General features: G+C 35.8%; 2 long non-coding RNA genes across 2 annotated transcripts; one reads left to right on the forward strand and one right to left on the reverse strand.

Moving 5' to 3' along the window:
* The first annotated feature begins 9,975 nt into the window (after positions 1 to 9,975).
* On the forward strand, positions 9,976 to 13,962 carry LOC134705116 (uncharacterized). The gene is made up of 3 exons (XR_010105485.1): positions 9,976 to 10,123; positions 12,437 to 12,668; positions 13,885 to 13,962. It is a non-coding gene; the product is annotated as an uncharacterized LOC134705116 (long non-coding RNA).
* Positions 13,963 to 21,651: 7,689 nt separating this feature from the next.
* Positions 21,652 to 25,028, reverse strand: LOC134705117 (uncharacterized). Its single transcript, XR_010105486.1, has 3 exons — positions 24,870 to 25,028; positions 22,980 to 23,205; positions 21,652 to 21,725 (listed from the first exon to the last, which is right to left on the reverse strand). It is a non-coding gene; the product is annotated as an uncharacterized LOC134705117 (long non-coding RNA).
* Between the last annotated feature and the right edge of the window lie 1,203 nt (positions 25,029 to 26,231).

The following is a 26,231-nucleotide window of genomic DNA, read 5'->3' on the forward strand; positions in this document are numbered from 1 at the left end:
TTTACAATTGAATGTATGTTCCACCAAAGGACAGAAATAACCTATCTGCATAGTACTTCACCTACACGCCTCCATATTTACAATTGAATGTATGTTCAATCAAAAGGACAAAAATAACCTATCTGCATGGTACTTTACCTACACGCCTCCATTTTTACAATTGAATGTATGTTCAATCAAAAGGACAAAAATAACCTATCTGCATGGTACTTCACCTACACGCCTCCATATTTACAATTGAATGTATGCTCCACCAAAGGACAGAAATAACCTATCTGCATGGTACTTTACCTACACGCCTCCATATTTACAATTGAATGTATGCTCCACCAAAGGACAGAAATAACCTATATGCATGGTACTTCACCTACAAGCCTCCATATTTACAATTGAATGTATGCTCCACCAAAGGACAGAAATAGCCTATATGCATGGTACTTCTGCTACACGCCTCCATATCTACAATTGAATGTATGCTCCACCAAAGGACAGAAATAACCTATCTGCATAGTACTTCACCTACACGCCTCCATATTTACAATTGAATGTATGCTCCACCAAAGGACAGAAATAACCTATCTGCATAGTACTTCACCTACACGCCTCCATATTTACAATTGAATGTATGTTCCACCAAAGGACAGAAATAACCTATCTGCATAGTACTTCACATACACGCCTCCATATTTACAATTGAATGTATGTTCAATCAAAAGGACAAAAATAACCTCTCTGCATAGTACTTCACCTACACGCCTCCATATTTACAATTGAATGTATGCTCCACCAAAAGGACAGAAATAACCTATCTGCATAGTACTTTACCTACACGCCTCCATATTTACAATTGAATGTATGCTCCACCAAAAAGACAGAAATAAACTATCTGCATGGTACTTTACCTACACGCCTCCATATTTACAATTGAATGTATGCTCCACCAAAAAGACAGAAATAACCTATCTGCATGGTACTTCACCTACACGCCTCCATATTTACAATTGAATGTATGCTCCACCAAAAAGACAGAAATAACCTATCTGCATGGTACTTTACCTACACGCCTCCATATTTACAATTGAATGTATGTTCCACCAAAAGGACAGAAATAACCTATCTGCATAGTACTTCACCTACACGCCTCCATATTTACAATTGAATGTATGCTCCACCAAAAGGACAGAAATAACCTATCTGCATGGTACTTCACCTACACGCCTCCATATCTACAATTGAATGTTTACTCCACCAAAGGACAGAAATAACCTATATGCATGGTACCTCTCCTACACGCCTCCATATTTACAATTGAATGTATGTTCCACCAAAAGGACAGAAATAACCTATCTGCATAGTACTTCACCTACACGCCTCCATATTTACAATTGAATGTATGCTCCACCAAAGGACAGAAATAACCTATCTGCATAGTACTTCACCTATACGCCTCCATATTTACAATTGAATGTATGTTCCACCAAAGGACAGAAATAACCTATCTGCATAGTACTTCACCTACACGCCTCCACATTTACAATTGAATGTATGTTCAATCAAAAGGACAAAAATAACCTCTCTGCATAGTACTTCACCTACACGCCTCCATATTTACAATTGAATGTATGCTCCACCAAAAGGACAGAAATAACCTATCTGCATGGTACTTCACCTACACGCCTCCATATTTACAATTGAATGTATGTTCAATCAAAAGGACAAAAATAACCTATCTGCATGGTACTTCACCTACACGCCTCCATATTTACAATTGAATGTATGTTCCACCAAAGTACAGAAATAACCTATCTGCATGGTACTTCACCTACACGCCTCCATATTTACAATTGAATGTATGCTCCACTAAAAGGACAGAAATAACCTATCTGCATAGTACTTCACCTACACGCCTCCATATTTACAATTGAATGTATGTTCCACCAAAGGACAGAAATAACCTATCTGCATGGTACTTTACCTACACGCCTCCATATTTACAATTGAATGTATGTTCCACCAAAAGGACAGAAATAACCTATCTGCATAGTACTTCACCTACACGCCTCCATATTTACAATTGAATGTATGCTCCACCAAAAGGACAGAAATAACCTATCTGCATGGTACTTCACCTACACGCCTCCATATCTACAATTGAATGTTTACTCCACCAAAGGACAGAAATAACCTATATGCATGGTACCTCTCCTACACGCCTCCATATTTACAATTGAATGTATGTTCCACCAAAAGGACAGAAATAACCTATCTGCATAGTACTTCACCTACACGCCTCCATATTTACAATTGAATGTATACTCCACCAAAGGACAGAAATAACCTATATGCATGGTACTTCACCTACACGCCTCCATATTTACAATTGAATGTATGTTCCACCAAAAGACAGAAATAACCTATCTGCATAGTACTTCACCTACACGCCTCCATATTTACAATTGAATGTATGTTCCACCAAAGGACAGAAATAACCTAGCTGCATGGTTCTTCACCTACACGCCTCCATATTTACAATTGAATGTATGTTCCACCAAAGGACAGAAATAACCTATCTGCATAGTACTTCACCTACACGCCTCCATATTTACAATTGAATGTATGTTCAATCAAAAGGACAAAAATAACCTATCTGCATGGTACTTCACCTACACGCCTCCATATTTTCAATTGAATGTATGTTCCACCAAAGGCCAGAAATAACCTATCTGCATAGTACTTCACCTACACGCCTTCATATTTACAATTGAATGTATGCTCCACCAAAGGACAGAAATAACCTATCTGCATGGTACTTTACCTACACGCCTCCATATTTACAATTGAATGTATGCTCCACCAAAGGACAGAAATAACCTATATGCATGGTACTTCACCTACAAGCCTCCATATTTACAATTGAATGTATGCTCCACCAAAGGACAGACATAACCTATATGCATGGTACTTCTGCTACACGCCTCCATATCTACAATTGAATGTATGCTCCACCAAAGGACAGAAATAACCTATCTGCATAGTACTTCACCTACACGCCTCCATATTTACAATTGAATGTATGCTCCACCAAAGGACAGAAATAACCTATCTGCATAGTACTTCACCTACACGCCTCCATATTTACAATTGACTGTATGTTCCACCAAAGGACAGAAATAACCTATCTGCATAGTACTTCACCTACACGCCTCCACATTTACAATTGAATGTATGTTCAATCAAAAGGACAAAAATAACCTATCTGCATGGTACTTCACCTACACGCCTCCATATTTACAATTGAATGTATGTTCAATCAAAAGGACAAAAATAACCTATCTGCATGGTACTTCACCTACACGCCTCCATATTTACAATTGAATGTATGTTCCACCAAAGGACAGAAATAACCTATCTGCATGGTACCTCACCTACACGCCTCCATATTTACAATTGAATGTATGTTCCACCAAAGGACAGAAATAACCTATCTGCATAGTACTTCACCTACACGCCTCCATATTTACAATTGAATGTATGCTCCACCAAAAGGACAGAAATAACCTATCTGCATGGTACTTCACCTACACGCCTCCATATTTTCAATTGAATGTATGTTCCACCAAAGGACAGAAATAACCTATCTGCATAGTACTTCACCTACACGCCTCCATATTTACAATTGAATGTATGCTCTACCAAAAGGACAGAAATAACCTATCTGCATGGTACTTCACCTACACGCCTCCATATTTACAATTGAATGTATGTTCCACCAAAGGACAGAAATAACCTATCTGCATTTTACTTCACCTACACGCCTCCATATTTACAATTGAATGTTTGCTCCACCAAAAGGACAGAAATAACGTATCTGCACGGTACTTCACCTACACGCCTCCATATTTACAATTGAATGTATGCTCCACCAAAAGGACAGAAATAACCTATCTGCATGGTACTTCACCTACACGCCTCCATATTTACAATTGAATGTATGCTCCACCAAAAGGACAGAAATAACCTATCTGCACGGTACTTCACCTACACGCCTCCATATTTACAACTGAATGTATGCACCACCAAAAAGGACAGAAATAACCTATCTGCATGGTACTTCACCTACACGCCTCCATATTTACAATTGAATGTATGCTCCACCAAAAGGACAGAAATAACCTATCTGCATGGTACTTCACCTACACGCCTCCATATTTACAACTGAATGTATGTTCAATCAAAAGGACAAAAATAACCTATCTGCATGGTACTTCACCTACACGCCTCCATATTTACAACTGAATGTATGCTCCACCAAAAGGACAGAAATAACCTATCTGCATGGTACTTCACCTACACGCCTCCATATTTACAATTGAATGTATGCTCCACCAAAAGGACAGAAATAACCTATCTGCATGGTACTTCACCTACACGCCTCCATATTTACAACTGAATGTATGTTCAATCAAAAGGACAAAAATAACCTATCTGCATGGTACTTCACCTACACGCCTCCATATTTACAACTGAATGTATGCTCCACCAAAAGGACAGAAATAACCTATCTGCATGGTACTTCACCTACACTCCTCCATATTTACAATTGAATGTATGCTCCACCAAAAGGACAGAAATAACCTATCTGCATGGTACTTCACCTACACGCCTCCATATTTACAATTGAATGTATGCTCCACCAAAAGGACAGAAATAACCTATCTGCATAGTACTTTACCTACACGCCTCCATATTTACAATTGAATGTATGTTCCACCAAAGGACAGAAATAACCTATCTGCATAGTACTTCACCTACACGCCTCCATATTTATAATTGAATGTATGCTCGATCACAAGTACAGAAATAACGTATCTGCATGGTACTTCACCTACACGCCTCCATATTTACAATTGAATGTATGCTCCACCAAAAGGACAGAAATAACCTATCTGCATGGCACTTTACCTACACGCCTCCATATTTACAATTGAATGTATGTTCCACCAAAAGGACAGAAATAACCTATCTGCATGGTACTTCACCTACACGCCTCCATATTTACAATTGAATGTATGTTCCACCAAAGGACAGAAATAACCTATCTGCATGGTACCTCACCTACACGCCTCCATATTTACAATTGAATGTATGTTCCACCAAAGGACAGAAATAACCTATCTGCATAGTACTTCACCTACACGCCTCCATATTTACAATTGAATGTATGCTCCACCAAAAGGACAGAAATAACCTATCTGCATGGTACTTCACCTACACGCCTCCATATTTTCAATTGAATGTATGTTCCACCAAAGGACAGAAATAACCTATCTGCATAGTACTTCACCTACACGCCTCCATATTTACAATTGAATGTATGCTCCACCAAAAGGACAGAAATAACCTATCTGCATGGTACTTCACCTACACGCCTCCATATTTACAATTGAATGTATGTTCCACCAAAGGACAGAAATAACCTATCTGCATTTTACTTCACCTACACGCCTCCATATTTACAATTGAATGTTTGCTCCACCAAAAGGACAGAAATAACGTATCTGCACGGTACTTCACCTACACGCCTCCATATTTACAATTGAATGTATGCTCCACCAAAAGGACAGAAATAACCTATCTGCATGGTACTTCACCTACACGCCTCCATATTTACAATTGAATGTATGCTCCACCAAAAGGACAGAAATAACCTATCTGCACGGTACTTCACCTACACGCCTCCATATTTACAACTGAATGTATGCACCACCAAAAAGGACAGAAATAACCTATCTGCATGGTACTTCACCTACACGCCTCCATATTTACAATTGAATGTATGCTCCACCAAAAGGACAGAAATAACCTATCTGCATGGTACTTCACCTACACGCCTCCATATTTACAACTGAATGTATGTTCAATCAAAAGGACAAAAATAACCTATCTGCATGGTACTTCACCTACACGCCTCCATATTTACAACTGAATGTATGCTCCACCAAAAGGACAGAAATAACCTATCTGCATGGTACTTCACCTACACGCCTCCATATTTACAATTGAATGTATGCTCCACCAAAAGGACAGAAATAACCTATCTGCATGGTACTTCACCTACACGCCTCCATATTTACAACTGAATGTATGTTCAATCAAAAGGACAAAAATAACCTATCTGCATGGTACTTCACCTACACGCCTCCATATTTACAACTGAATGTATGTTCAATCAAAAGGACAAAAATAACCTATCTGCATGGTACTTCACCTACACGCCTCCATATTTACAACTGAATGTATGCTCCACCAAAAGGACAGAAATAACCTATCTGCATGGTACTTCACCTACACTCCTCCATATTTACAATTGAATGTATGCTCCACCAAAAGGACAGAAATAACCTATCTGCATGGTACTTCACCTACACGCCTCCATATTTACAATTGAATGTATGCTCCACCAAAAGGACAGAAATAACCTATCTGCATGGTACTTTACCTACACGCCTCCATATTTACAATTGAATGTATGTTCCACCAAAGGACAGAAATAACCTATCTGCATAGTACTTCACCTACACGCCTCCATATTTATAATTGAATGTATGCTCGATCACAAGTACAGAAATAACGTATCTGCATGGTACTTCACCTACACGCCTCCATATTTACAATTGAATGTATGCTCCACCAAAAGGACAGAAATAACCTATCTGCATGGCACTTTACCTACACGCCTCCATATTTACAATTGAATGTATGTTCCACCAAAAGGACAGAAATAACCTATCTGCATGGTACTTCACCTACACGCCTCCATATTTACAATTGAATGTATGTTCCACCAAAGGACAGAAATAACCTATCTGCATGGTACCTCACCTACACGCCTCCATATTTACAATTGAATGTATGTTCCACCAAAGGACAGAAATAACCTATCTGCATAGTACTTCACCTACACGCCTCCATATTTACAATTGAATGTATGCTCCACCAAAAGGACAGAAATAACCTATCTGCATGGTACTTCACCTACACGCCTCCATATTTTCAATTGAATGTATGTTCCACCAAAGGACAGAAATAACCTATCTGCATAGTACTTCACCTACACGCCTCCATATTTACAATTGAATGTATGCTCCACCAAAAGGACAGAAATAACCTATCTGCATGGTACTTCACCTACACGCCTCCATATTTACAATTGAATGTATGTTCCACCAAAGGACAGAAATAACCTATCTGCATTTTACTTCACCTACACGCCTCCATATTTACAATTGAATGTTTGCTCCACCAAAAGGACAGAAATAACGTATCTGCACGGTACTTCACCTACACGCCTCCATATTTACAATTGAATGTATGCTCCACCAAAAGGACAGAAATAACCTATCTGCATGGTACTTCACCTACACGCCTCCATATTTACAATTGAATGTATGCTCCACCAAAAGGACAGAAATAACCTATCTGCACGGTACTTCACCTACACGCCTCCATATTTACAACTGAATGTATGCACCACCAAAAAGGACAGAAATAACCTATCTGCATGGTACTTCACCTACACGCCTCCATATTTACAATTGAATGTATGCTCCACCAAAAGGACAGAAATAACCTATCTGCATGGTACTTCACCTACACGCCTCCATATTTACAACTGAATGTATGTTCAATCAAAAGGACAAAAATAACCTATCTGCATGGTACTTCACCTACACGCCTCCATATTTACAACTGAATGTATGCTCCACCAAAAGGACAGAAATAACCTATCTGCATGGTACTTCACCTACACGCCTCCATATTTACAATTGAATGTATGCTCCACCAAAAGGACAGAAATAACCTATCTGCATGGTACTTCACCTACACGCCTCCATATTTACAACTGAATGTATGTTCAATCAAAAGGACAAAAATAACCTATCTGCATGGTACTTCACCTACACGCCTCCATATTTACAACTGAATGTATGCTCCACCAAAAGGACAGAAATAACCTATCTGCATGGTACTTCACCTACACTCCTCCATATTTACAATTGAATGTATGCTCCACCAAAAGGACAGAAATAACCTATCTGCATGGTACTTCACCTACACGCCTCCATATTTACAATTGAATGTATGCTCCACCAAAAGGACAGAAATAACCTATCTGCATGGTACTTTACCTACACGCCTCCATATTTACAATTGAATGTATGTTCCACCAAAGGACAGAAATAACCTATCTGCATAGTACTTCACCTACACGCCTCCATATTTATAATTGAATGTATGCTCGATCACAAGTACAGAAATAACGTATCTGCATGGTACTTCACCTACACGCCTCCATATTTACAATTGAATGTATGCTCCACCAAAAGGACAGAAATAACCTATCTGCATGGCACTTTACCTACACGCCTCCATATTTACAATTGAATGTATGTTCCACCAAAAGGACAGAAATAACCTATCTGCATGGTACTTCACCTACACGCCTCCATATTTACAATTGAATGTATGTTCCACCAAAGGACAGAAATAACCTATCTGCATGGTACTTCACCTACACGCCTCCATATTTACAATTGAATGTATGTTCCACCAAAGGACAGAAATAACCTATCTGCATGGTACTTCACCTACACGCCTCCATATTTACAATTGAATGTATGTTCCACCAAAGGACAGAAATAACCTATCTGCATGGTACTTCACCTACACGCCTCCATATTTACAATTGAATGTATGCTCCACCAAAAGGACAGAAATAACCTATCTGCATGGTACTTTACCTACACGCCTCCATATTTACAATTGAATGTATGTTCCACCAAAGGACAGAAATAACCTATCTGCATGGTACTTTACCTACACGCCTCTCCATATTTACAATTGAATGTCTGTTCCACCAAAGGACAGAAATAACCTATCTGCATTACATCACCTACACGCCTCCATATTTACAATTGAATGTATGCTCCACCAAAGGACAGAAATAACCTATCTGCATGGTACTTCACCTACACGCCTCCATATTTACAATTGAATGTATGCTCCATCAAATGGACAGAAATAACCGATCTGCAAGGTATTGCACCTACATGCCTTCAAATATTCTAGTAAAAAATAATGTAAGTTTTATCAGAGGCAGACTACAGGACATGCATACTTAGAGAAACTTAGAAATCAAAAATAGTCTCGTCTGTATATCATACATGTTTGTGTGACTATTACGATGATGTGATGGCCAATTCACATTTCTCCTTCCCATTTGAAAACGCCAAAATGAGAAACCGAAAAATTGAAAGATCGTGAAATCGAGAAAGCTAAATCGAGAAGTTGAGAAATAGGGAAATCGGGAAATCAAAAGTTCAAAAACGCAAAAATGCGAAATCGCGAATTCTATTTATTCTCTGCTTTCTTGCTTTCTCGATTTCTCAATTTCCCGATTTCTCGATTTCTCGATTTCTTGATTTCTCGACCTTTCGATTTCTCGATTTCTTGATTTTCTTGATTTCTCGATTTCTTGATTTCCCGACATCTCGATTTCTCGAATGCGCTTGAAATTGAAAGGAGAAAACGCAAAAACGCGACATGGCCGCATCCAACAACCATACTTTGACACGTTTTTACCATTTTTTAATATTTGTTTTTTTGCCCTCGTTTTTGGGATTGATGTGAACTACTGTATATTCTTTTACAACTCGACCTTCCGTCGATCTCTATATTTTAGTTTAAACTAAAAGCTTTTTACATGTCACTTTAATATAAGAAACTAACACAAACATATTTATTATTTGAATTCCAAGAAAAGAGAAAAAAAACCTACAACGAACGTAAAAGGGGATTTTGTCATACCATCTTGTATCTTTTTGTGGTTAAAATAATTAATAAACGTTTGTAAACATGTAACGTTATAACCATTGTATGAAAAGGAAACTAATGACAAATGTAATTAATTACGTAATGTATTGCGATCTATCAAAACATTTAATAGTAAACAACTTTTGTCTGCCTGTATAAATAAAGACGTTGCGACCATTACGACAACTGAATTACTACTAAGCAGCGAAAATGAACACTTTATTTATTATTGTATTCTTTGGTATTGTAGGTCAGTATAACTTTTATATTTTCTTTATTTATATCATACATACCTAATTTTCATTGTTTATATATGAAGTACATATAAATGACATAATTCCTAGTTTCTGTGCATGAATAAAAAAGATATATATATAGGTATTTTAAGAGGGTCTGGACTGAAAGTATATTTCTGTATTCTTTCATTTTTTTGACCATTTTATATTTTTTCTTTTAAATTAATTTTTTGGCTCATATTTCTCTTTTCTTTATATCTTGTCTATTATTCTCCATTTCTTATGTTTCAGTACCCCATATGTTTATATTCTATTTTTGGTATCTTATTTTCTATTCTTTCAATCAATTTGTGGTAATGTACCATTATTCTTATTCTGTAAACCCCAATCATGCTCTCATCTACTACCGTGGTGGATCCAGGAGGGTCGGTCTGGTGTTTGGAACTCCCCCTTTTTTTGACAATTCATGCATTTGAATGGGGACATATAGATGGAACCCCTTTGTCCTGGGTGAGAACCTCCTTGTTAAAATGGCTGCATCCGCCACTTTACAATAGGGATACATATTGATTGAAGTTTTCTTAACGTCCAGTATTAAGATAAAAAGTCACAACGATTATAACTTAATTTTAATTCTTTTAATTTGCGTCTGGGGCAAACATAAAATTTCAATCCTCGTATCTTTGATGAATTTATTTACAACCACTGGGACGGTGCCACTGCTGGTGTTTTCCCAGAGGATAACACCAGCCCAGTAGGTAGCACTTCGGTGTTGACATGAATTATTATTGATATGGTCATAACTGTAAATTATTTTTTTAAAAAGCTTTGATTTTTTTAAATACTAAAAGCTGTTCTACCTCAGGAATAGATAACCTTAGCTGTATTTGCCAAACTTTTAGGAGTTTTGGTTCTCATTGCAATGCTCTTAAGTTTCGTTCTTTATTTTTAGCTTTTTTAACACTTCTAATACGTCTCGTTATCGTTAAAGTTAATGTCCTTAAATATTTTTCATATTGCTTGTCTGACAGTGAAGGCGTTGAACAATTTCTAACTATATATATACTTCCTAAAAAGACATGTCTAATTATCAGCATAATATTTTTTACCAAAGATCACACCAATCTTAGTTTCAAGTTTCAAAACTGTTTATACAAACAGAGACAAACATAAGCTCTAATCAGCTTTTAACCGTCGTATGAGACCTATTTAACAAAACAACATTTATAACAATACATCACATAATATAGATGGAATAAAATTCACAGCAGAACAATGAAACACTAAAATCAGAATATAAGCATAAGCTAGGTATTAAAGTTTAAAGCATATAAGTGTAAACTAGGCGTTAAAGCTGACACAATGCAGAGAATATAATGCAATGTTCCAGCAATGTCAAGCAAAAGATCTGTCGCTTATTTACCCAATCGGCAATCTTCGGTTGACTCCGCTGGTACGGAATTGGCCGAGTTGGGACGATTGTTATTTACCAAAATGCTAAGTATTTAGGGTTGGAACAGATCGGTTCGGAATAATAAAAATGTTTCTGAAGAAAGCATAATCATATATATTTTGTTTTCGTTAACACTGTTTCATATTTTCACATGTAGGTGCCTTTAATGGTGACCATATGTATGGGTTGGCTCATATTCTAAAGCCATACGGTAACCTATTAGAGGGGGCAGGATTTTTTTTCTGGACGTTGGGATTATGTGTTTTATGCTCGGGGTTTCGGGATTGAACCTTCCGAGATACGGGATTTCTTTTTTCGAATTTCGGGATGTCGGGTTTATTTTTTCTTAATTCGGGACCTCGGGATTTCATGTTTTTATGTCCGGGATTTTGGGATCAGGACCCCTACTATCCCCCTCACCTATGGTTGCCAATACACGTCATTTGAAGTTTGATAGATGGAAAAGAATATCAGATATTTTTTTACTATTTTATATAGTGATTATTTCTCTTTCCCAATTGTACAGCTCCCCTTCCTAAATGTTATGTTTGTTTGCTTCGAACAAACATAATGCGGGTCTAACTGGGGTTTACAGAGCAGAGAATAAAGGGAGGTAATACAGAACATAAAACAATAAATATATAAAAAAAAATAAAGAATAGAAAATAATTAAGTGATAAAATCTAAAGAATAGAGAAAGCAACTGCCTAAAATCTAAAGAATAAAGAAATGAAGCCCCCTTTCCTCTTTCCATGTATATACTTAGGCACATGTGTCCAATGTTACTCTGGTCTCACTTATGTGTTCATAGTTAACACATTTTAATCAACGATAACTCTAATATCTTCTGAATTCGTTAGCTTACATGTTTTAGGTATTTCACTGAGTTGTGTACCATGTAAGAGAGACCGTGACTGTAAATGTGGTGGATCTTACCGATCTTACAGCAATTCAACTCCTCACTGTCATAGATTTGACAATAAACGATGCTGTTACTGTGAAATTCCAATTGAATGTACACCTCGTCCCTATAACACCGGCTGTCCATCAGGTTGTGATTGCGTTCCTGAGCATTCTCATCACCACTGCAGATGTCAACAGTAGAGGTAAATACCATCAAAGCACAGGTCAAAGTTGTGTATGTTTTGTTTTGCTTTGTTTTTTCTTTATACACACCGATTGTGTGCGGTTTAAATATTTAGGCCTTATTTCTTTTTTTTTATTCGAACATCCCTGATGAGTTATTTGTAGAGAAATGCGCCTCTGGTTTACAAAATTGTATGTGTCATGATTATAAATAAGAAGATGTGGTATAAGAACAAATGAGACAACTCTCCATCCAAGTTAAAATATGCAAAAAGTACACAATTATAGGTCAATATCCGGCCATCAACATGGAGTCTTGGTTCACTCGATATCGTAAACTTGTCAATTCTATCATTGATTCAAGGATAATATTTGTCAATATAAATCAATGTGCAGACATCTTATACGTTCAGGTATTTCACATTCCATGTTTTATGGTAACATCCCATGCAAAGCACAAAAATATCGACATTCACCTCGAAAGCTTACAAAACCTTTAAACAGACTTATTCAGAGAGAATATAGTTGCGATAGTGTTTTCGGGTCATTAAACATTGCATTTTTTGGAATTGATTATTTTACTTATTTAATTACTCACTATTCGGAAACCCTACTCACACCCATAATGATACGACTCACTCAGAAAGAATACTGATGATAAAATAAAACAATCTTCACAACTCGGCCGATTCCGTACCTCATCTAACAAGATAGAAGGAAAGTAGCGTAGTCACCCGAGGTTTGCCGATTGGATAAAAAAAAAAAAAGCTTTTATATTTTATTGTTAATACTTATATATGTATATGGACATATATTGTAAAGCGCTTAGGGTAATTTTAATATTATATAATGCGCTGTTATAAATACTGTATAATAATAAAATGATAATATTGTTGTACTATAGTTTCTTGTCCATCCATGTCTACATTTCTCAACTGTGTTCTTCAACAATGGGTAAAACTATACCGTGAAAAGCAGTATAATAGTCAGAACTGGACAATACATATCAAAATCAGCAGATGTGGTATGAAGGCCAATGCACAACTCTAGGTCCCCGTATACGACCTTCAACAAAGAAACTATGAACAAGCATATGTTCAGGAAAAGTACAGAACCTTATGATATTGAAGTCCATTTGACAACAAACAACACACACTGATATTTGTTAAAAGATTAATGAAAAAGTTGTATAACTATATTTATATTTGGTCTTCATATTTCTTAATTCTTTTGTAGGAGAAGATTAAATAGAGAAGATCTACAAAAACAAACAAGGCGTTTTCTACTTCCACAATAAAGTATTAAATATAAAACTGTTTTGTTTATTCTTGACAGCCATTAGAAAGTATAAAGCTTCTAAAAAAAACATGAACTGGCCTGTTAAATTTTAACGAAAATCGAAGCGACATAATGATAGACCACTTTTGACTCCGGAATTTATTTTTTTCGACAGTTTACCTTCTCTGTGATTGGACACCCTGGTACTCAAGTTATGCGAGAGCAGCGTCAATAAGTAAATTCTGAATTTTAATCGGTACATCTTTAGAGAAAGTTACTTTTAAATGCTTTATATGACCAAATCATCAGAAATCAGTTCCGTCTATAAACTTTCCCCCAATAATGCACCGTTTATATACTAGAATTTTAAATTTCCTCATTTATGTTGCTCGTAATTGACCGAGTACCAGGATGTATTTAAACTGTCGGAGAAAAAAATAGAACACGGAGTCAAAAGTCAGTACTAGGATATTAGTCACTGGCGGATCCAGCCATTTTAAAAAGGGGGGTTCCCAACCCAGGACAAAGAGGGTTCCAACTATATATCCCCATTCAAATGCATAGATCGGCCAAAAAAAGAGGTGTTCCAACCCCCAGAACCCCCCTCCCCTGGATCCGCCAATTGGCTTCGTATGTGCAAAATCAATTCAAGTTTTTACAGGATAGCGAAAGAAATACAGTCAAAGTAACTGACAACACGAATCCGATATTAAAATGACAAAAGTGACTTTGTTGTAAAAATCGGACATATTTTGATTTATTTTACTCACTGCTAGGAATAAGTTAGAATGGTGAAGACTGGATTCTATTTCTGTTCAGAAACACAAGCTTTACCTTCCTTTAGATACTGTAATAACTTTTTCAAATGATTAAACATTTGTAAATTTGTGGAAATTACAAACACTCGACCAGTATCCAATTTGATGGCAATTTAACGGTGGCAGAGGAGTATGCTCAAAAGTGTGTGCGTGTGTGTTGTAAAGGGTCAATCATCTGAAAGCGACATACCAAAAAACTTTTCAGAAGTCTAATGCCACAAACCGGAGTAAAAGTCATAAAACTTTGCTCAGTGCTCGGAGCATACTAATCATGCTCGAAACATGAAATCCAGCATTTTGATTAGTTGATTTTGGAGTATGAGTACCAAAAACTGACTCGAAACTTTTATGACTTCAAGGTACCACGAATGGAGCAGGATTTACTTACCAAAATGTCATGAATTAATTACGGTCATGAATATCAGTGAAGTTATTCCTATAGATGAAAAAAACAAATATGTAGTCATGGGTTGGGGTGGTCCGAGTTCATCTGGTAGTGACACGAGATACGTACACACTGTGTTAATACCCTCAACTCATTTAGAATAGAGTCGGTTAAAAGAGAGATAAGTCATATTAATTAAGAACCAACCAAATATTTCTCTTTTCCGGATCGGTTGATAAGCTACTGTCTATATAAATAACCAACAATAAGTAAAAACTTGCCAAAGATACTAAGTTTATGCTTTGATACGCTTTAAAATTACTCTTAATTTATGGAGTTTTAGTATATTCGGTCTTAATACTTGTTGTGGAAAGAGCCCTTTTAATTTGATATTGTAGTTAAAAACAAAAGTTCCATACGACACCCCAATCATAAAATAATGAGGCTTTGGGTATTTCGCTGTATCATACTTTTTAAAAAGTAAGATGTGATTGCTAATTACGAATTGGAAAGGGGTTATTTACATCCTTTGTGCACATACTCATACGTTTTGTAGTTTAATACAAACAAAGAAGATGTGGTATGATTGCCAATGAGACAACTGTCCACAAGAGATCAGAATGACACAGACATTAACAACTATATTCACCGTACAAACTTCAACTATAAGCAAAGTCCATAACGTATAGCCAGCTATAAAAGGCCCGATAAGACAATGTAAAACAATTCAAACGAGAAAATTAACGGCCTTATTTATATAAAAAAAAAATGAACGAAAAACAAACATGTACTACAAAAACAAACGACAACCACTGAATTACAGGCTCCTGGCGCGGGACAGACACATACATAAATAATGTGGCGTGGTTAAACATGTTAGCAGGATCTCAACCCTCCCCTAACCTGGGACAGTGGTATACCAGTACAACATAAGAACGAACTATAAAAATCAGTTGAATAGGCTTAACTCATCAGATGGACAAAAATACAAGTGGAAGTGGCGACAAAGAGCAGGCTAATGCCGCTACAAGGCAGCACTCGCACCCGCAAAGTGGAAAGGGATAATTTAAGGTGTAATGACTGTTTCTCAATCCACTATGAATAAATATGTTTATAAACTAAACATATGTTCAAGTGCATTAAAAACTACCCGTCATGGCATGTATGTTTCTTTACTTATGAGATTATAATGTAAAGCTACTTTTGCTATTGCTATAGAAGTCGATACCTGGGTTGATGATTAAAAAATGCTAATTACAGTTAACACAGTGGGTTGAAAACAGTTAACAGTTTAAATTTATCTTAGATAACAGTTAATAACACCTTCAAAAAGGCCAGAACAGGTTAACATAAAAAGGTATTGCTCCCTCCCCCCCTAATGGTAGTATAGATGGAGTCCTTCATTTCTCTATTCTCTATTTTTTATGGCCATTTTGCATTTATAAAGGAAAATAAGAGAACGGTGAAAGTGACGCCACCCAAATTCGTATTTGATCTGTGTTTTGTAAAGTTGAGAATGGAAATGGGGAACGTGTCAAAGAGACAACAACCCGACTATAGAGCAGACAACAGCAATGGGTCTTCAATGTAGCGAGAAACTCCCGCTCCCGGAGATGTCCTTCAGCTGGCCCTTAAATAAAAAGTGGTATGTATACTAGTTCAGTGATAATGCACTACATACTAAACTCCGAATTATACACACAAAACTAAATTTTAAAAAACCATACAAGACTAAATAAAGGCAACAGTAGTATACCGCTGTTCAAAACTCATAAATCCATGGACAAAAAACAAAATCGGGGTAACAAACCAAAACCGAGCGAAACGCATTAAATATAAGAGGAGAACAACGACACAACACCGAAACGCAACACACACAGAAACAGACCCATCATCAGACAAAACACCACGAGAATAACAAATGTAACATGAAAACCAAATACATGAATTTGGGATAGACAAGTACCGTGCCACGTCTTATCTCAATATCTCAAAAATAAGAGAAAACACAAACGACTCAACGTTAAAATGCAGCACAAAGAGAAACGAACAATATTATAACAATGACCATCTTCCTGACTTGGTACAGGACACTTTTAAAGGGGAATAAAGGCCAGGGCCTCCAGACTTGGGACAAGCGCCAAAATGCGGCGGGTTAACATGTTTTGTGGAATCTCAACCCTCCCCCTATACCTCTGTCCAATGTAGAAAAGACATACGTATATACAACAATACGAACTGTAAAACTCAGAAGTTCGAATCTGATGTCAGAAAAGGTTACAAAAAAAAATTTAAAAAAAATGACAATAATACATATAACAGTGGCGGATCCAGAAATTTTCAAGAGTAGGGGCCCACTGACTGACCTAAGAGGGACCCGCTCCAGTCACGCTTCAGTGATTCCCTATATAAGCAACCAAATTTTTTACCAAAAAGGGGGGGCCCGGGCCCCATGGCCCCCCTAAATCCGCCTCTGATATAAAACAACAGACTTCTAGCAGTAACTGACATGCCAGCTCCAGACGTCCATTAAATTGATTGAAAGATTATGTCTTCATCCTATGTATATCAAGCACAATCCTTCGGTGGAATAAGCATTGTTGTATAGGGTTCATATTTGGTTTACACAAACTAATGTAAGAGAACAGAAATCATTTATACAGAAACACGGACAAGAGTAAACTGATGATGCCCTTTCGTCTAGCGTTCAGGGGCATACCAATCAAAAGGGTCTGTCAAATTGAAGCCTTGGAATTTAACAGCTAGGCATGTTTTCATTATTTGAATATGGAAAATTAAATTGAAAGAGAAGAGACTGACACATGAAATCCAAATTGAAGCGTTTTCATATTAATCTTTTAGAATATTCAATGATATAGTTGTCAGTTAATCAGAAATAAAATCAAATTTGATTTATTGCAAGACGTACACGTTAATAGACGAATCTGATAGCTTATCAGAAAAGGAGAGATAACCTGAATTATTTTTAAATCATCAACAACAAGTTATTGCAACTTATGTTAATCTCTTTCCACTTTGCGGGCGCGAGTGCTGCCTTGTAGCGACTTATCCTGCTCTTTTCCTGAGCAGGCTTAAACTACAAAACGTACGAGTATGTACCCAAAGGATGTTCTCCTTTCCAATTCGCAAGCAACCACATTTTACTTTTAAAAAGAATGATACAGCAAAACACCCCAAAGCCTTTTAGAAAGCTAAAACTCATAATTTTATGATTGGGGTGCCGTATGGAACTATTGTTTTTACCTACAATATCAAATTTTGAAATCTCAAGGGCTCTTTCCAAAACATATCTTAAGACCGAAGATACTAATACTCTAATGAAATTAAGAGTAATTTTAAAGCGTTTCAAAGCATAAGCCTTGTATCTTTGGTGAGTTTTCACTTATAATTGGTTCATATATACACAGTAATTTATTGGCAGAGAAAAGAGAAATATTTGTTTGGCTCTTAATTAATATGACTTATCTTTCTTGGAACGACTCTATTCTAAATGAGTTGAGGATATAAACACAGTGTTTACGCATCTCGTGTCACTACCAGATGAGCTCGGACCACCGCAACCATAAATAAAGAAACCTGGATACCTGCATTATGCGATGCATGTTGAAGCTACCGAAATTGATAAATGAAGTACACTGGTACAATCCTTTGTTGAGAACATGGAGTCCGCCGACTCACATAAAATAGATCCCGAAGATAAAACGCCATGTTATTACGTTTGTATTTTTGTTTGTTTACTTAGTTTGCTATAAGTATGATTTATAAGTAGATGCTTACTAATACAACTTGTTCTTCCACAGTTGTGTCTATTTCTAAAGTTTGATGTTAGATGCAGGGCAGGTTTTCAATTTGGTAGGGTTTTTATATTAATGTACGCATAAAGTTAAAAATGATATGTTTGAAAATCGAAGATGCTTGTATTTACGTCGAACTGGAGTAAGTTACATAAGTATGTATTCTGTTGCTGGTACGTTTATTATCTATTTATAATTAATCTATTTGTTTGTCTGTATTTATATTTAGTGTATTTGTTTGGCTTTATAATATTTTGATATGAGCGTCACCGATGAGTCTTATGTAGACGAAACGCGCGTCTGGCGAACTTAATTATAATCATGATACCTTTGATAACTATTTACACCAGTGGGTCGATGTCATTGCTGGTGGACGTTTCGTCCCAGAAGGTATCACCAGCCCAGTAGTCAACACTTCGGTGTTGACATGAATATCAAAAGTGTGGTCATTTTTATAAATTTCCTGTTTACAAAACTTTTAATTTTTCGAAAAACTAAGGATTTTATCATCCCAGGCATAGATACCCTTAGCTGTATTTGGCACAACTCTTTGGAATTTTTTATCCTCAATGCTCTTCAACATTGTTCTTGTTTGGATTTATAATATTTTGATATGAGCGTCACTGATGAGTCTTATGTAGACGAAACGCGCATCTGGCGTACTAAATTATAATCCTGGTACCTTTGATAACTATTTATATATTGTTTTAAAATGTTAAAAATATGTCCTATTAATCAAAGTAAAAAAATGCATCGCAAGAGAAACTATTATTTTACTATGAGGAATTATTCCTATTTCTGTATTTGTCTTGTCTATAGCCACTTAAATTTAAGGCAGCAGGACATCAGATGTCGCTTTCAGATGTGTGACCCCTAACAACACGCTGTGACGCATCCACTTTTGAGTCTATTCTGTGGAACGCCATGACTGCCTTATGTTAATGATCAGCATTATATTCAGCGCTCACAATATTATATGCAGTGCTCACAACATTAATAAAAGTGCTCACAACATTATATTAACTGCTCACGACATTATATGCAGTGCTCACACCATTATATGCAGTGCTCACATCATTATATGCAGTGCTCACATCATTATATGCAGTGCTCACTACATTATATGCAGTGCTCACAACATTATATTAAGTGCTCACAACATTATATTAAGTGCTTACAACATTACATTTAGTGCTCACAACATTAAATGCAGTGCTCACAACATAAAACGCAGTGGTCCAAACATTATATGCAGTGGTCATAACATTATATGAAGTGGTCAAAACATTATATGAAGTGCTCACAACATTATATGAAGTGCTCACAACATTGTACGTTTTTTGTTGTATGATGAGATTGATGTATGGTGAGATTGATGTATGATGAGATCTTTCGGTAAACTTCGGTTTTTTTCATAATTACGGTAATGCCCAGCAAACAAACAAACAGTTATTAAAGTCATGTTATCATATGACAGTATACACTATTTAAAACTGATTAAAATAAGTAAGGAGAATATGAAAATAAGAGGTGAATGATTGAAGTAGTTCTGTTCGTCGTTAGAAATACGAATGGCAAAATGTTTATCACTATTCATATAATGTTTTGACCACTTCATATAATGTTGTGACCTCTGCATATAATGTTTGGTCCACTGTGTATAATGTTGTGAGCACTTAATATAATGTTGTGAGCACTTAACATAATGTTGTGAGCACTTAATACAATGTTGTGAGCACCTAACATAATGTTGTGACCACTGCATATAATGTTGTGACCACTGCATATAATGGTGTGAGCACTGCATATAATGTTGTGAGCACTGCATATAATGCTGATCATTAACAAAAGGCAGTCATGGCGTTCCATACTATTTTTCTGACACTGTTTTAATTGTCATCAAACTGGATACTGATCGAGTGTATGTATCACTAAGTCATATACAGATTTTTTATCCTTTGAAAAAGTTATAACAGACTCAGTATTTAAAAAGTAGAAACACTGAAACATATTTTACGCACTTGTCCGCATGGTAAAGCTCGTGTGTTTGAACAGAAAAAACAGAAAAGTCTTCACCATTCGAACTTAACCCTAGCGGAAGCAGTGATTAATAAAATTCAATATATTACCGCTATTTCATTTTTTTTTTAACAACGAAGTAATTTTTTTCATTTATAGATCAGATTCATGTTATCAGGCACTTTGACTGTTTTTTATTGCTTTACTATATGAACTGGAATTTTACTTGCACTTACGGAGCCCATGTAATAGTCCATTCGTTTTCATATTAACTAGTTTTGACTTCGGATCCTATATTTTTTTCAACATCCTAGTACTCGGTTAGTTACGAGCAAGCAAAAGAACTAAATTCAAATATGTAAACGGTGCAATTTGAGAGGGAAAACATACTGCTCTCTGGTGATTTAGTTTTTAAGTATTTAACAGTAAACTTTCTCTAAAAATGTACCGATTACAATCTAGAATGTAGTTATACATGCATGTACGTTGCTCTCGCATAACGGAGGGTGCGTAATAACAGAGAAGGTAAACTGTCGAAAAAAACAAATTCCGGAGTCAAAAGTAGGTACATGTAGTATCAAAATGGTCTATTATAGATATCGCTTCTATTTTCGTTAAAACTTAACAGGTTAGTTCATTTTCTTTTAGAACCTTACTACTTTCTAATGCCAGTCATGTAAAAAAATAGTTTTATATTTGATACTTTATTATAGAAGTACGAAATGCCTTGTGTACTTTTGTAGATCTTCTCCATTTAATCTTCTACAAAAGAATTAAGAAATATGAAGAACAAAATATAAAATATAGTTATAAAACTTTTGCATTAATCTTTAAACAAACTTCATTTTGTCTTGTTTGTTGTCTAATGTACTACATTATCATAGGGTTATGTACTTTTCCTGAACCTATGCTTATTGTAAGTTCCTTTGTTAGGTATATAGTGTGCTTTCATAGTGTGTCTTGTTGAAGGCCGTATACGGTGTCATATAATTGTTAACTTCTATGTCGTTTGGTCTCTGGTGGAGAGTTGTTTCATTGGCCATCATACCACATCTTCTAAGTTTGACATTTATTGTCAAGTCCACAGCTTTTATATTGCATTTTACGGTATTGTTTTACCCATTGTTGAAGAACGCAGTTGAGAACTGTAGACATGGATGGACAAGTGATGATAATACAACTATATACCAGATAACAGTCGTTTATCATCAGTATCCATTCCGAGTGAGTTCATTATGGGTGTTAGTGGGGTTTCAGAATAGAGAATAATAGGCAAAAAAAAAAACAAAAAAAAAAAACAAAACAAACAAAAACAGACGAAAGATAAAATTGAGAATGGAAACGGGGAATGTGTCAAAGACAAGAGTTAAATTTTGAAAATATAATTTGATTGATAGCGTCGAAAAACTAAAAAAGAAATATTTTTTTTTGACGCAGACAAAAAACGATAACCCCCCTTGAAGTAAAATGGTTGCTCCCTTATAAATAAAATCAAAGAAATAAAAGTTGGCGCCAGTTAAAACGTTTAAACCCGCTGCTTTTGTATCCACCTGTCCTATAAAGTCGGGAGCATATTGTTCAGTGTTTGTCGTTTGTTGGTGTGGTTTATAAGTGTTTCTCGTTTCTCGTTTTTTATATAGTTTATACCGTTGCTTTTCCTGTTTGAATTGTTTTACACAAGTCATTTTGGTGCCCTTTATAGCTTGCTGACTGTGTGAGCCATGGCTCCGTGTTGATGGCCGTATTTTGACCTATAATTGTTTACTTTTTACAAATTGTGACTTGGATGGAGAATTGTCTCATTGACACTCATACCACATCTTCTATTTATAATCATCACAGATACCATGCTTACAATTTTGTACGCCAGACGCGCGTTTCGTCTACAAATGACTCATCAGTGATGTATGAATAAAAAAAAGTAAAAAAGACCAAAAGATTCAATCGATGCGTAAAAAGGAAAACAAAACAAAACAAAACAAAAACAACTTTGACCTGTGCTTTGATGATTTTTACCTCTACTGTGGACAATCGCAGTGGTAGTGAGTTTTCTCACGAACACATCGACAGCTTCTTGAAGGACAACCGTTGGGATAGCCTCTAGGTTTACATTCAATTGGAATTTCACAGTAACAGCATTTTTTTCCATTGCCAAAATTATGACAGTGAGGAGTTGAATTGCTGTAAGATCCACATCTGCAGTCTTTGTCTCTCTTACATGGTACACAACTCAGTGAAATACCTACAAGAAAAACAAACTAAATCATAATTCAGAAGAAATAAGATTATCGTATGAAAAAAGGCTGTAAAAGAGAGGTGAAAGATACCAAAGGGATAAATAAAAAATAAACTGAATATGTCATGGCAAGAAAAAACAAAAAAACAAAAAACAAACGAAAAACGAGGGAATTATCTCATGTGCTCCGGAAGTCTAAGCAGATCCTGCTTCACTAGTGGTACCCGTCGTGTTAACTGCGAACAAAGAAATGACACACGAGTAAAGTTGGACGCACGTACCTTCTGATCGAAGCAAACGAACATTTCATTTAGGAAAGGAAAATATACAAGAAAAATGATCTCATAATACAAAAATAAGAAGATGTGGTATGATTGCCAACTATCTATCAGAGTCCAAATGAGGTGGATTTTAGCAATCATAGGTCACCATATGGCCTTCGAGTATGTGCAAAAATCATACCGTATAGTCAGCAATGAAGGCCCGACATTTGAAAATATGAAACAAATGTAAGTTTTGATTATGATTCTTGATAATCATATTTATTATTCTGAACCGCTATGTTCTTTACCCTAAATAACTAGCATTTTGGTAAATAAGCGGCAAACCCTGTCTTTGTCATTGTTGGAACACGATCTCCAGCATCCAACCCGATGGAACAGTTTTGAAACTTGAAACTTAGAATGTGTGCGATAGCATCAGACTGCTATAGATATGTTGCTTAGTAACAATTATGTGGATAATTATAAATGTATATTTTAGTGTTTTTACGAAGTCTATCATGTATAATTGGAAAATCCTACATTGGCTTCACTGTAAGACAAGCAAATATATGGTCAACCCTAATGATAACAAGGCGTAAAAGTGTGTATGTCTGAGGCCTGTTTCGTTTACACAAAACTCAAACATTTTGAAAGCCAAAGAGCATAAGTTAAAAAAAAAAAAGCCTGACACCATATCCAAAAAAGGTACACGTGAATCGGAGAATGGACAAAACCAGAAATAACTAAAAATTTCACAGAGTCTGAAGATTGACCACAGGAAAAACACAAAAATCGGGGTAAGCTCAGGTGCGGCGGAACAATAATTTAAATTCGCCGTTTCAGAATCAAATGCATTCTGGGTAATATTTTCAAAAGCGCACACCAAAACGTTGTGATTGGTTTTAAACGTCCTAAACAATGGAAATTCAACCAATGACGTAACGTTATTTTCATTTTGGTGTACGAACAATGAGATTACCCATAGTCTTTTTTGTTCTGAAAAGGCGAATTGACTGTTGTTCGCTTAACGTCCAGTGGCAAATATGTCATGCATGTTCCCCATCCAGACCTGCTTAAAATACCTATCTTTTGAATTAATTCATAATAACTATTAATTGTATGTACTATTAACAAAGTTAAGAAAAGATGTATAATATAAGTAAAGAAAATATAAAAGGATAGAAAAATTAGCAAAATAGGTCAAGAATAAATAAAAATGGTCTAAAAAGTTAAAGAACACAAAAAGAAATTTCCCACCCAGACTCTAAAAAGCTTACATTTAAATTCCATCACAGAAACTCGGAATTGTATAATTTATTTGTACAATGTACTATATATATATATATATAAGCAATGTAAATAAAATATGTATGATATAAATAAAGAAATTATAAAAGTAATACTGACCTACAATACCAAAGAATACAATAATAAATAAAGTGTTCATCTTCGCTGCTTAGTAGTAATTCTGTTGTCTTAATTCTCACAACGTCTTTATATATTCAGGCAGACAGAAGTTGTTTACTATGAAATGTTTTGATAGATCGCAATACATTACGTAATTAATTAAAGTTGTCATTAGTTTCCTTTTCAGACAACGATTAAACACGAAAACATTTATTAATTATTTAAACCACAAAAAAGATACAAGATGGTATGACAAAATCCCCTTTTACGTTCGTTGTAGTTTTTTCTCTTTTTTTCTTGGAATTCAACCGCATTATTATGTAAAAAAATATGTTTATGATAGTTTCTAATATCAAAATAACAATTAAAAAGCTTTTCATTTAAACTAAAATGTTATAGAGACTGAAGGTCGAGTTGTAAAAGAATATACAGAAGTTCACATCAATCCCCAAAGAGAGTACGAAAAAACAAAGATTAAAAAATTGTAAAAATGTTTCATGGTATGGTTGCTGGATGCAGCCATTTCGCCTTTTCGCGTTTTTGTGTTTTCTCCTTTTACTTTCAAGCGCGATCCAGAAATCGAGATGTCGGGAAATCAGGAAATCGAGAAATCAAGAAATAGAAATCGAGAAAGCAAGAAAGCAAAAACGCCAAAAACGTGAGGTGGCAACGCTAAAACGGGACATATTTTTTTCTCGATTTCTCGATTTCGCGTTTTTTGCTGTCTTGATTCTGATTTCGCGTTTTAGCTTTCCCGATTTCTTGATTCCCGATTTCCCGATTTCCCAATTTCCTGTTTTCTCATTTTTTTCGATCTAGCACGATTTCTCGTTTTTTGGATTTCTCATTTTTGCGTTTACAGATGGAAAGACAGGTGAAATGGCCGCATCCGGCCACAATATGATGGTAATAGTCGCACAAACATGACTGATATACTGTAACAGACGGGATTATTTTTTGAATAATTATTTTGCCTAAGTGTGATGTCCTGTTATCTGCTTCTGATAGAACTTACATTTACTAGAATGTTCGGAGGCATGTAGGTGAAATACCTTACAGATCGGTTATTTCTGACCATTTGATGGAGCAAACATTAAATATTATATATGGTTGCCTGTGAATGGAATACCATAAAGATCGTTTATTTCTGTCCTTTTGATGGAACATACATTAAATTGTATATATGGTGACATGTAGACCAAGAACCTTGCAGATCGGTTATTTCTGTCCTTTTGATGGAACATACATTAAATTGTATATATGGTGACATGCAGATGAAGTACTTTGCAGATCGGTTATTTCTGTCCTTTTGATGGAACATACATTAAATTGTATATATGATGACATGCAGCTGATGAAGTA

Source organism: Mytilus trossulus, chromosome 2, assembly GCF_036588685.1.
Source record: "Mytilus trossulus isolate FHL-02 chromosome 2, PNRI_Mtr1.1.1.hap1, whole genome shotgun sequence".
Taxonomy (NCBI): Eukaryota; Metazoa; Mollusca; class Bivalvia; order Mytilida; family Mytilidae; genus Mytilus; species Mytilus trossulus.